General features: G+C 47.5%; 1 pseudogene; it reads right to left on the bottom strand.

Moving 5' to 3' along the window:
* LOC142264639 (uncharacterized) overlaps positions 1–12736 on the bottom strand; it is a 238957-nt pseudogene that overhangs the window by 139239 nt on the left and 86982 nt on the right.

Here is a 12736-nt window from a genome sequence, read left to right as displayed (position 1 = left end):
AGACGTAGATTTAATATTTTTCTGTTTCTTTGGCTCAATATTTATTTTTTAGCTTTTAGATTTTTTTTATTTTAAGGGAGTTAGAGAATATGAAAAAAATAATAAAGTCACTAATGTTTCTCGCACTTTTTCCTTTTACAGTTTATGATACTATTTCATTTCTGAATTGTAGGGGTTTTTTTATACAATTTGTATCCTTGAATAATCATTTTTGTTAGGATTGTTATAATTACATTAAACACTGTACCCATATTTTTGTTCATATTTTAAGATTTTATTTGTGAAACCAGTAAATAAAAAAAAAATTGAAATCTTGCAATTTTCACTCCCGCCACTGCGACTTTTTTAGACTTTAACCCCTTCACAACATTTGACGTACCTATACGTCATAGTCAGATAGGGGCTCCCAAACGATGACGTGTAGGTACTTGAGATGAGTAAACCCGAGGTTCAGTGTTCGTACTGAACACAGACTTTACAAAAACCAAACAAACAGAGTTTGGGTTCGGTGTTCGGGTGCTTGACGTATGCTGACCACTTGTATGAGCATCGCTGTGCTCAGGTATGCTTGGTGCTCAGCCCTGTGTGAGCCACTTGCAGTGTTTGAACAGCACAAACTGGGGTTAACCACAGCGTGATTGGATGTAGTGTGCGCCAAAGGAAAAAAAATGGAAAAACTCTACCACCCGCCCCTGGAAGTGATCTGTTTATAGCTAGATGCCTGTGGGTGGAGGGTCAAACTGCCCAATTAATGACTTCCATTGGGGTTTAGGTCAAGTCCGGGTCCCAAGCCGAACTTTATCTAAAGTCCTACTTAACCGGCTGAACCGTTCCATGTCAATCATGAGGGGCACAGGAGGATAGGCCATCAATGGAAAAGTATTGAACAACCCCTTTAAGTAAAATTTGGATGCTGATTATCGTCATACAGAAATTGTGGTATTACAAAGCCTTTTTGATTGACAGTTCTCTGGTGAAGTCTCGTGTATTGCCGGGGTCCACAGAACACCTTATAGAGGATTTTGCAGTGAGTTCCCAGATCCCTCATATCCGGCCCTCTACGTGACTCAGAGAAATGACACATCCAGCCCGACTCAGACACTATGGTGGAAACAAATCAAGAAACCGCCAAATTCATTTTATAAGTTTACTGTAACATACCTGCCGGAGTTTCCTCCTTCCCGTCTCTCGTACTTGGATTCTCTCTCGTCCTCTCTTTTTCTTCTTCATCCTCTAGTTTAATATTCGATGGAAAATATTTGTCTTCCCACTGAAATATACATTAGTACAATACAGGAGAAGATCACCATGAGAAATCACCAATATCTATGACACCTATGACCGCAGGAGCAGAAATGTCCCCCATATACAGATCCGGTCCAGGGCTCAGCGCCATCTACCTGAGGAGTCTCCGGGACATTGTGCTTCTCCTCTGGACAGTGCTGGGGACACCGAGGACGGGGACATCTCTCTGGGGGATTTCTTCTCGTGGATCCATCTGTGGGAAACACACACTGTATTGGATTGTGATGGAATATGTGACCTTCAACTTCTATATACCAGACCCAGTGACTGAAACCATGGCCTTCTGTGTATATATCAGACATTGCACTCAACACTTAAATATATCTCTATAATGTTGTCCTCTCTCCCTACATCTACGCCCCAGCTCCTAGAAGGCTCGAAGTGGCCAATAAGAACAAATGGATGAGGGAGAAAGTTATTATTTGGCCTTGGACACAGTTTCGGATAAAAGTCCAAGAGCACAGTGGATGTCTTTGAAGACACTCTGCTAAAAAAGGGGACAGGATCACTGCACCATATTGAAGGGAGGATGGATGGGGTCATGTATCGTGAGATTTTGGCCAACAACCTCCTACCATCAGTAAGATCATTGAAGAAGGGTCATAGCTGGGTCTTCCAGCATGACAATGCTCCGAACAACACAGCCAGGGCAACTAAGGAGTGGCTAAGACAGTCTCCAGACCTGAACCCAATAGAAAATTGTTGGAGGAGCTGAAACTCAATGTTGACCAGTGACAGCCCTGAAACCTGAAAGATCTGGAGAAGATCTGTATGGAGGAGTGACCTGAAAGATCTGGAATAGATCTGTATGGAGGAGTGACCTGAAATATCTGGAGAAGATCTGTATGGAGGAGTGACCTGAAAGATCTGGAAAAGATCTGTATTGCGGAGTCGCCAAAATCCCTGCTGCAGTGTGTGCAAACCTGGTCAAGAACTACCGGAAACGTCCAACCTCTGTAACTGCAAACAAAGGATTCTACCAAATATTCAGTTCTGCTTTTCTATTGTATCAAATACTTATTTCATGTAATAAAATGGGATTTTCTGTGTTTTTTATTTTAAAAATTAGACATCCCCATCCTGTGTAGGTGGAAAAACTTGGAATATCGACAGAGGATCAAATACGTATTCTCCCCACTATGTATGTATGTATGTATGTATGTATATACAGTTAGGTCCAGAAATATTTGGCCAGTGACACAATTTTGGTGAGTTGGGCTCTGCATGCCACCACATTGGATTTGAAATGAAACCTCTACAACAGAATTCAAGTGCAGATTGTAACGTTTAATTTGAAGGTTTGAACAAAAATATCTGATAGAAATTGTAGCAATTGTCACATTTCTTTACAAACACTCCACATTTTAGGAGGTCAAAAGTAATTGGACAAATAAACCAAACCCAAAAAAAATATTTTTATTTTCAATATTTTGTTGCAAATCCTTTGGAGGCAATCACTGCCTTAAGTCTGGAACCCATGGACATCACCAAACGCTGGGTTTCCTCCTTCTTAATGCTTTGCCAGGCCTTTACAGCCGCAGCCTTCAGGTTTTGCTTGTTTGTGGGTCTTTCCGTCTTAAGTCTGGATTTGAGCAAGTGAAATGCATGCTCAATTGGGTTAAGATCTGGTGATTGACTTGGCCATTGCAGAATGTTCCACTTTTTTGCACTCATGAACTCCTGGGTAGCTTTGGCTGTATGCTTGGGGTCATTGTCCATCTGTACTATGAAGCGCCGTCCGATCAACTTTGCGGCATTTGGCTGAATCTGGGCTGAAAGTATATCCCGGTACACTTCAGAATTCATCCGGCTACTCTTGTCTGCTGTTATGTCATCAATAAACACAAGTGACCCAGTGCCATTGAAAGCCATGCATGCCCATGCCATCACGTTGCCTCCACCATGTTTTACAGAGGATGTGGTGTGCCTTGGATCATGTGCCGTTCCCTTTCTTCTCCAAACTTTTTTCTTCCCATCATTCTGGTACAGGTTGATCTTGGTCTCATCTGTCCATAGAATACTTTTCCAGAACTGAGCTGGCTTCATGAGGTGTTTTTCAGCAAATTTAACTCTGGCCTGTCTATTTTTGGAATTGATGAATGGTTTGCATCTAGATGTGAACCCTTTGTATTTACTTTCATGGAGTCTTCTCTTTACTGGTGACTTAGAGACAGATACACCTACTTCACTGAGAGTGTTCTGGACTTCAGTTGATGTTGTGAACGGGTTCTTCTTCACCAAAGAAAGTATGCGGCGATCATCCACCACTGTTGTCATCCGTGGACGCCCAGGCCTTTTTGAGTTCCCAAGCTCACCAGTCAATTCCTTTTTTCTCAGAATGTACCTGACTGTTGATTTTGCTACTCCAAGCATGTCTGCTATCTCTCTGATGGATTTTTTTTTTTTTTCAGCCTCAGGATGTTCTGCTTCACCTCAATTGAGAGTTCCTTAGACCGCATGTTGTCTGGTCACAGCAACAGCTTCCAAATGCAAAACCACACACCTGTAATCAACCCCAGACCTTTTAACTACTTCATTGATTACAGGTTAACAAGGGAGACGCCTTCAGAGTTAATTGCAGCCCTTAGAGTCCCTTGTCCAATTACTTTTGGTCCCTTGAAAAAGAGGAGGCTATGCATTACAGAGCTATGATTCCTAAACCCTTTCTCCGATTTGGATGTGAAAACTCTCATATTGCAGCTGGGAGTGTGCACTTTCAGCCCATATTATATATAGAATTGTATTTCTGAACATGTTTTTGTAAACAGCTAAAATAACAAAACTTGTGTCACTGTCCAAATATTTCTGGACCTAACTGTATATACACATACATACATCCATATTATATATATATATATATATATATATATATATATATATATATATATATATATTAGAAAAAAACAGAATGAAACAGGGGTTCCCTTGCTGGTTTCCCACGCTGGTACTAATCTGACTTCAAACTGTACTGGCAGCACCTTTACAATGTGAACAGGTGCGTATCTGGATGGTGTATAAATATGAGAAAAAAATTCCAGCCGCACTGTAAAAAAACAAAATAAATTCTACCTTATACATAAATGGAGGTATTTAGAATATTATAATGGTCATTACAACACCAGCCCAGCGCCCCTTCACGGCAACCTTGTATAAGGTAGAATTTAGTTTGGTTTTTCACAGTGTGCGGCTGGAATTTCTATATTTTATATATATATATATATATATATATATATATATATATATATATATATATATATATATACACACATACATTATATATATATACATATATACACACATACATTATATATATATATACACACATACATTATATATATATATATATATATTATATATATACATACATACATATACACATATATATATATATATATACACATACATACATACATATACACACACACACACACACATACATACACAATTATTTATTTATATATACATATTTCAAACAAATTAGGCCAGATAAGGAGACCATAATAACAAAATAAATCAAAGGACTACACCCCAAATGCTGAATTTACTATGCAGGGAGGACAAGGGGCCAGAGTAGTCAAAGCCATGAAAGACTTAATAATAACCAGATCACAAAAAACCTCATTGCAAGAAATAGAAAAAAGTTGTATTATTAGAAATCTTACAGCAAGAGGTAATGTAAAATTAGCAAATAATTTATAACAATATACAAGTCTCAGAGGGACATCTGGCTGGTTTCTATGTTGAGACTGCTAACAGAGGCTCCACGGACTTTTTTGATTTGCATATTTCCCAGGGGGCAATGTACCTAGGATTTCACTGTCTTGAGCGCCTTTGTTGGCTGCTGGCAGTGTTTTCTCTGGCTGGTCTCCCCGAGATCAGTGATTGTTTTGTCTTGTTGGTCTACTAGGCATTGCTCCTACCTGGCCAGAATCCTACTCCACACTGATGAGGGGCAATCCCCCGAAACAGCTGTCTGTGGATGGATACCTGGCCTAGGTATTTCCCTTGTCATATCTTTAAACTTGTCAAAAAGTTGGATATTGACTAAAAGGGCCACTTAATATGGTGGTTATGGAGGTCTCCTAAAAAGGGCCACCCCTTGGCTGGGCCCTTCCCGGAGGGATATCTGGCTGGTTTCTGTGTTGAGACTCCTAACAGAGGCTCCACGGACTTTTTTGATTTAATATACAAGTCAGGTGTACAAAAGAATCCCCAGAACAAAAACTGGATTGAAACCTCCATAGAGTGAGTGATAGCCCTGTAAGATCTTGTTAATAATCAAAGATTATATGCAAATATTTCATGGGATTAATTAATTTGAGGATAATGAAAAAAACACGGTATCGGCTGCGCTGCTAGGAAAGTTCATAGAGATGATGGTATTATTTCAGAAGTTTTTATTTGCAAAAATATATGCCACAACGCGTTTCGGGGATAATAATTCCCCCTTCCTCAGGTAGCCAACCTGGTAGGCTACCTGAGGAAGGGGGAATTTTTATCCCCGAAACGCGTTGTGGCATATATTTTTGCAAATAAAAACTTCTGAAATAATACCATCATCTCTATGAACTTTCCTAGCAGCGCAGCCGATACCGTGTTTTTTTCATTATCCTCAAATCTCTCATCTCCTTGCTGGAGTTCACGGGGCTGCTGCAGCTAATCTAAGATTTGCCTGAATCCATCTACGCTTCTGAAGGGCCGGTGAGTCACTGGCATCGTGTCTACGGGTCCGTCCATCCCAGAGGAGGAGCTGCAGCCTAACGCTGCTCTGGCGGCTGAGCTCTCCACGTGGGTTATCGATCGCGTGAGCGGCCGCCCGGGCTGGAAATCTTGCGGGCTTAAGAGGACGAGATCCCCGCTGATGCCATAGTGGTACACCCTGTATTTCCCTTCGGCTGTTCCCCAGTGTTGTACCTGATGTACAACAGGATCAGGTGAGTGTGTCCATCACACTGCTTGTAAAAAAAATTTTTAGCATTGGATTTTACACAGGAGCGCGCCCCCCTTTTTTCTTTTATCTTATGGGATTAATTAAGGACCTGGAAATCATTAAATGACACTGAATGGCAGGAAAGGTCCCAAGTAACAATAGAGCCTAGTCATGCATAATAATAAATATAGTGATTATGAACAATTCATTTGCAATAATAGATATAGAACGGACATCTCACACTCACCCATAGCGGGTTAACCGAACAGTGTAATGTGCCCCGACACGCACGTTTTGTGATCTTCTTCAGGGGGCCGTGATATGATGTGTGTGATATACCTGGGTTTACATAGTACTCCAAAATTACAGACATTCCCATTCTGTGTAGGTGGGAAAACTTGAAACATCGGCAGAGTATTCTCCTCACCGTGTGTGTGTCTGTATAATATATATATATATATATATATATATATATATATATATATATATATACACATACATATTAATAAATAAATAATCGGCAGATATGTATTACAAAAGTGATGTAAACCTGGATGTCCGTTCTGGTACTTGTAGTGTGATAGGTCTTCTTGGGGCACACCGGGGGCAGGTTTTATGGATAGTTGGAGAGACAGGCGGGTCTGACCATCCACATACCTCCGTCTATTGGTGTGTGTCATGTGTTAAGATGGAGATTGTTTGTTTGCCACATGGTCAGTGCCAGAAAGTTGCTATGCTTCTAGGAAAGATCCTCATGCAGAAGACAGTGTATGCGGACCAGGGACAGTGAGTTCGCTCCACTGGGATACTTCTGATGGGAAGCAAGTAAAACGGCCTGTAAACTGTGTGGGATACTTCTGAGAAGCGTATCCAAATCAGACCGAGCGTATCATAATTGAGACAATCTGTGAAGTGGGTGTATGTTTCTTTAGGCCAGAAGAGACTCTGTTTTATATTACTGAAGAGGTTTATGTGCTGTTAACCCCATCACAATACACACATATATACAGGACTGTGCAGAGGTGTTAGGCAGGTGCGGAAAAAATGATGTCCAGTAAGAGGAAGCAGTCATTACAGCGCTCTGCTTTGTTAAGGATTCAATTGGAATGATAGAAATAAACTTAATAATTAAAAAAATATAAAGTGATTGAGAAGAAAAGATCAAAATCCCCTCATTTTTCTGTGACCACCTGTTGCTTCCATCAGTTCTTTTCGGTCACTTGCCACTTCGGGATTTTATGGGATTATAGTCCAGCCTATGAGGAACCGAATATACAGAACAGGAGATAATGATCCAGGTTTTCATATGAAGGTGGAAACAGTCATTATCTAAAGGGTGCGATGTGCTGCAAAGATGAAGTTGTGGAAGACAAGTTCATGTCACAGGACTGAGCGCAGCATCACGACACAAGGTAGGTATACTGCATCAGCGAGGTCTCCACCAGGGAAAGCTCTCACAACGGGCTGTGATTTCAAGCTTTGGTGAAGAGGCACCAAGAAATGGGCAGCGTTGATAACGGTAGATGCAGGGGTCAGCCAAGGAAGCTTAGCGCAGCATCATGGTACTTAGAAATTGGTAGATGCCCAGCTGTGCTGTGAAGCCCCGCAAGTATTGTGTCGGTGCATTACCTTCAGGGACTCCACTCGGCTGGATCCTGTCACAGGTAGGAAATCTTCTATCTAGGATTGTCGTGACGCCACTCTCAGAATTGCGGTCAGTGGGGACCGCCACTGCAAGTTAGGGGTGCCTGGGGCTGATGGTAGGTGCAGTCAGTTGTAGTAGCCTCCTGAGAGTGAGGCATGCCCCAGGGTCCCGTGTGGGTGTGTAGAACCACAAGGCGCAGAATAACTCAACACAAGCAGAATGTCTTTCAGGGGTTTTACTCACTGTTGATGGCAGGGTGAGTAACCCGGGCGTAGCTGGGATGAACCAGGCTGGAACCAGGTATCCTTCAGGCTGACTGATGAGGGTGGCTACCGACTCGCCTTCCTTAGCCCTTCTGTGGTTTGTGGTAACCCCGACTTTTAGTCCCTATGGGGGTCACCCAGGGAAGTAGCTGCTCCCCTCGTTTGTTTGCCGTTTGCTTGTCGCCTGGACCAGATCACTCCAGCTGCTTGCCTCCTGTGAACTATGGGCCCTAACTGTGGCTACGTGGCTGCGGCCTTTGGGGTGTTGTGGCGTGGACTTTGAGGGCCCCACACCGGCAGGTTTAGCAAGGAAAGGTGGATCTATCCCCGCACCGGGATCTGCCGCCCGTTTGGGCCTGGTACTCCCTGACAGTCTCCGTACTTTCCACTACGCTGCTCTCTCTCTAGCTGTGTGTGGGGTTCGGGCAGCACTACCAGGTGACCGTTCTCCCCCGTCGGTAGTCACTGCGCGGACGCTGTTAGACTGCAACAGCCCCAGGGGTCTGCTCCTGACGTCTGCTCTCCCTGGACTGCACACTAAACCGGCTCACTGCTCCTCCTCTCCTGTTCTTGCCTACGCCACCTAGCAACCAGGCTCTCTACCACACCCCTTGAGTGGAGATGGAGGCTTCGCCCCCTCCACTCCTCAAGTGGAGGTGAAGGCTTTGCCCCCTCCTGGGATCCCCAGGGGTCCTCTCAAAGGTACATGTGTGAGACCTGATTACTATGCGCCTGTGTAGTCACACCTCGGTCAGCCTTCTGGATTACCTGTTTGTACTGTCCCCAGCATGGGTGCAGTACTCAGTGGTGCCTGACCAGGTCAGGGGCGCCACATTCCCCCTTAGTTATCACCAGCACGTCCTCGGGCTGCAAGACAACATTTTAAAATGCATAAAACATTAAAACATGGTAAAACTTTTAAAACCACCAGGTACCATACATCACCACCCTCCACCCACAAGTCCGTTAACCCACCCAAAACCCTTTCAGGAGGCAGGTCACCGGTTTCTTTTGGTAACCAGGTCTGGGCCATCCACTTCCCCAGACCTTTCCTCCAATCTTCCTCTCCCGTTGGCCGCGCCTTCAGCCACTTCTGGCAGGATGTAGAGGCGGCTTTCATGGGCTGGTGGTCTTCAGGGCATACCTGGCCTGGTGAAGCCGCGCCTTCAGCCACTTCTGGCAGGATACAGAGGCGGCCTTCACAGTTGGTGCTGACCAGGTACCCTCTTTGTGGTGGAGAGCCAGGCCCCATAAACAGGCATGCTCTCTGGTTGCAGGTGAGCCAGGCCCCATAAACAGGCGTGCTCCCTGGTTGCAGGCGAGCCAGGCCCCTAAACAGGCTGGCTCTAGTGGTGGTACCTCTGGGGTAACTATGTACACTGCGAGAGTTTGTGGCTATAGCCAGTTCATAGCCTTAAGGTTCATGGGTTTCTCACATTAGTTCATGTGGGCGCATTTCTTAAACATTAACGTTGCAAAACTTTTCAAAACTTGTCAAACTGGTAACTTCTGTACTTCTTTCTTTACTTTACATAGATTCCTCCTCACCAGGGCTTGGGCCTGTAGGGCTGCGGCACCTGTTGCTTTCTCCATCTCTGTCTTTTCCTTCTTCTTCTGTATCTGTTTCTTTTTCTGTTGAGACAGCAGGTTCACTGTAGGGATTTCTGGGACACGGTGTAACATCCAATGCATACCATCCTCTTTCTCCTTGGTGCATGGTGAATTCCACTGAATCTCCCATCTGTAGATTTCTTCCTGGATGTCCTCTAGGCAAATGGGCTCTAACGTCCCTTCTGTTTACAAAGATACCTTCTTTCATGCCAGGTGCAACTATGAAACCGTATCCAGATTTTAAACTAAATTCCTCTACAATTCCACGACAAAGTGGGCCTCTGACCTGGGATTTGGCTCTTCTCAAGGACCGCTTTTCCTCTAAGTCTCTGGCCGTGACTTCATCTTTTCTATCCGGAGATTGCTGTGCAGGGGAAAACTTTGTTCTGCTGCGGCGCCGTGTCTTGCGGGCTGGATTCTGCTGGGTTGCTACTTCACTGCTTGCAGGCTCCCAGGTGAGGTTTCTGGACAAATCTTCCTCAGCGGAGGGTGTCGGGCTCTCTTCATCCCAGCGGGAATATGGCAACATCTCTGGCTCTGGGCATGGATCCACTGCTGATGGCTCCGGGGTCAGCTCCTCAGCCTTCTGTCCTCCTCTCCCCCTTAGTTCTTCTGAGCACTCCTGTTGTGGCAGCGCTGGGGATGGGTGTTCATCAGCTGGCCAGGGCGGTGGACTTTTTGGCGTGGATATTGCCGGAGTCTTCCTGGGGGTGTACGGAGGGAGCAGATACCGGTCCACCATCTCCTGTGGGAACTGGGCCTCTAGGTCAGCCTTCAGCTTCCAGTATTCGGGGTCCTCCCCCAGCAGGGACTTCCTAGCAGGGACTTCCTTGGACTGGGGAGCGGTGTCTGCTCTGGCCTTGCAGGCCGGGGTAAACAGTGGTACAGTCTTGTCTTGGCGGGCCGCGCCTGACATGGCGACGGCCTGGTCTTGGCGGGCCGCGCCTGACATGGCGGCGGCCTGGTCTTGGCGGGCCGCGCCCTGCATGGCGGCGGCCTGGACCAGCGTCGCTGTCGCCGTCTCAATCAGGGTCGCAGCTGGAGTCTTAGCGGGCATCGCTACTGTGGCCGGTTCTTGGCGGGCCGGGCAGGGCATCGCTGCGGCGGCCTGAATTGGCGTCGCAGCTGCGATGGGATCTGTGCAGGCCGGGCTGGGCGTCGCTGCAGCGATCTGGGCTTGGCGGGCCGCACCTGACGTGGCTGCGGCCTGGTTCAGCGCCTCACTTGCGGCGCGGACGAGTGTCGCTGCTGCGGTGGGGTTTTGGCGGGCCGGGCCTAGCATGGCGGCGGCCTGGGTCAGCGTCGCACCTGCGGCGTGGAGGAGGGTTGCGGTGGCAGCCGAATCTTTGCGGGCCGGGCAGGGCATCGCTGCGGCGGCCTGGGCTTGGCGGGCCGCACCTGGCGTGGCTGCGGCCTGGTTCAGCGTCGCCGCGCCGGGCATCTCTCCAGGGATCGCGGGCACGGCAGCAGGGGTCGGGGCACTCGCACCGGCAGTGGCGACACAGGACTCACCCATCGGTAGCATCATCGGGGTCTGAGTCGTTGCCGCCCGGTCTGGCACTCGTCGCGTGGCTCTCCTCTCGTAGGCCTGAACCGCTGCAGCCATCTCCAGAAGCTCCGTGCGTCCCTCGCTGATCTGCCGTATAACCCTGGCCTCCAGTTGGTCGCAGAACTGGGCAAGCTCTTGATACCACCAGGCAGCGGAGCCTGGCTCTGGGTCTCTGCATCCAGACGCCATTTCCTCTGCGTCTCCTTCTTTTAACAGCAGGCTTCTGGCTCCCTTTCTGTCCCGACGTCTCTGAACGCCTCCGCTCTCTTCACTTGCGAGGTCAGGACTCTTCAGGGGATCTCTGGGTAGCCACACCTCTTCGTGGGCGGTAACTTCTCCCAGCGCGGGCTGCTGTTGTTTTTCAGCGCGCTTTTCATGGTGGCAATATGGCGGCGCTTCCAATTTTTCAAGCGGACCGCCCAAGCACATGGTCACCTGTCTGAACAGGTCTAGTCCTTATCCTGTTCGTGACGCCAGATGTGAAGCCCCGCAAGTATTGTGTCGGTGCATTACCTTCAGGGACTCCACTCGGCTGGATCCTGTCACAGGTAGGAAATCTTCTATCTAGGATTGTCGTGACGCCACTCTCAGAATTGCGGTCAGTGGGGACCGCCACTGCAAGTTAGGGGTGCCTGGGGCTGATGGTAGGTGCAGTCAGTTGTAGTAGCCTCCTGAGAGTGAGGCATGCCCCAGGGTCCCGTGTGGGTGTGTAGAACCACAAGGCGCAGAATAACTCAACACAAGCAGAATGTCTTTCAGGGGTTTTACTCACTGTTGATGGCAGGGTGAGTAACCCGGGCGTAGCTGGGATGAACCAGGCTGGAACCAGGTATCCTTCAGGCTGACTGATGAGGGTGGCTACCGACTCGCCTTCCTTAGCCCTTCTGTGGTTTGTGGTAACCCCGACTTTTAGTCCCTATGGGGGTCACCCAGGGAAGTAGCTGCTCCCCTCGTTTGTTTGCCGTTTGCTTGTCGCCTGGACCAGATCACTCCAGCTGCTTGCCTCCTGTGAACTATGGGCCCTAACTGTGGCTACGTGGCTGCGGCCTTTGGGGTGTTGTGGCGTGGGCTTTGAGGGCCCCACACCGGCAGGTTTAGCAAGGAAAGGTGGATCTATCCCCGCACCGGGATCTGCCGCCCGTTTGGGCCTGGTACTCCCTGACAGTCTCCGTACTTTCCACTACGCTGCTCTCTCTCTAGCTGTGTGTGGGGTTCGGGCAGCACTACCAGGTGACCGTTCTCCCCCGTCGGTAGTCACTGCGCGGACGCTGTTAGACTGCAACAGCCCCAGGGGTCTGCTCCTGACGTCTGCTCTCCCTGGACTGCACACTAAACCGGCTCACTGCTCCTCCTCTCCTGTTCTTGCCTACGCCACCTAGCAACCAGGCTCTCTACCACACCCCTTGAGTGGAGATGGAGGCTTCGCCCCCTCC

This window comes from Anomaloglossus baeobatrachus, chromosome 1 (genome assembly GCF_048569485.1).
Source record: "Anomaloglossus baeobatrachus isolate aAnoBae1 chromosome 1, aAnoBae1.hap1, whole genome shotgun sequence".
NCBI classification, from domain to species: Eukaryota; Metazoa; Chordata; class Amphibia; order Anura; family Aromobatidae; genus Anomaloglossus; species Anomaloglossus baeobatrachus.
This window is presented reverse-complemented; position numbering and strand designations above follow the sequence as displayed.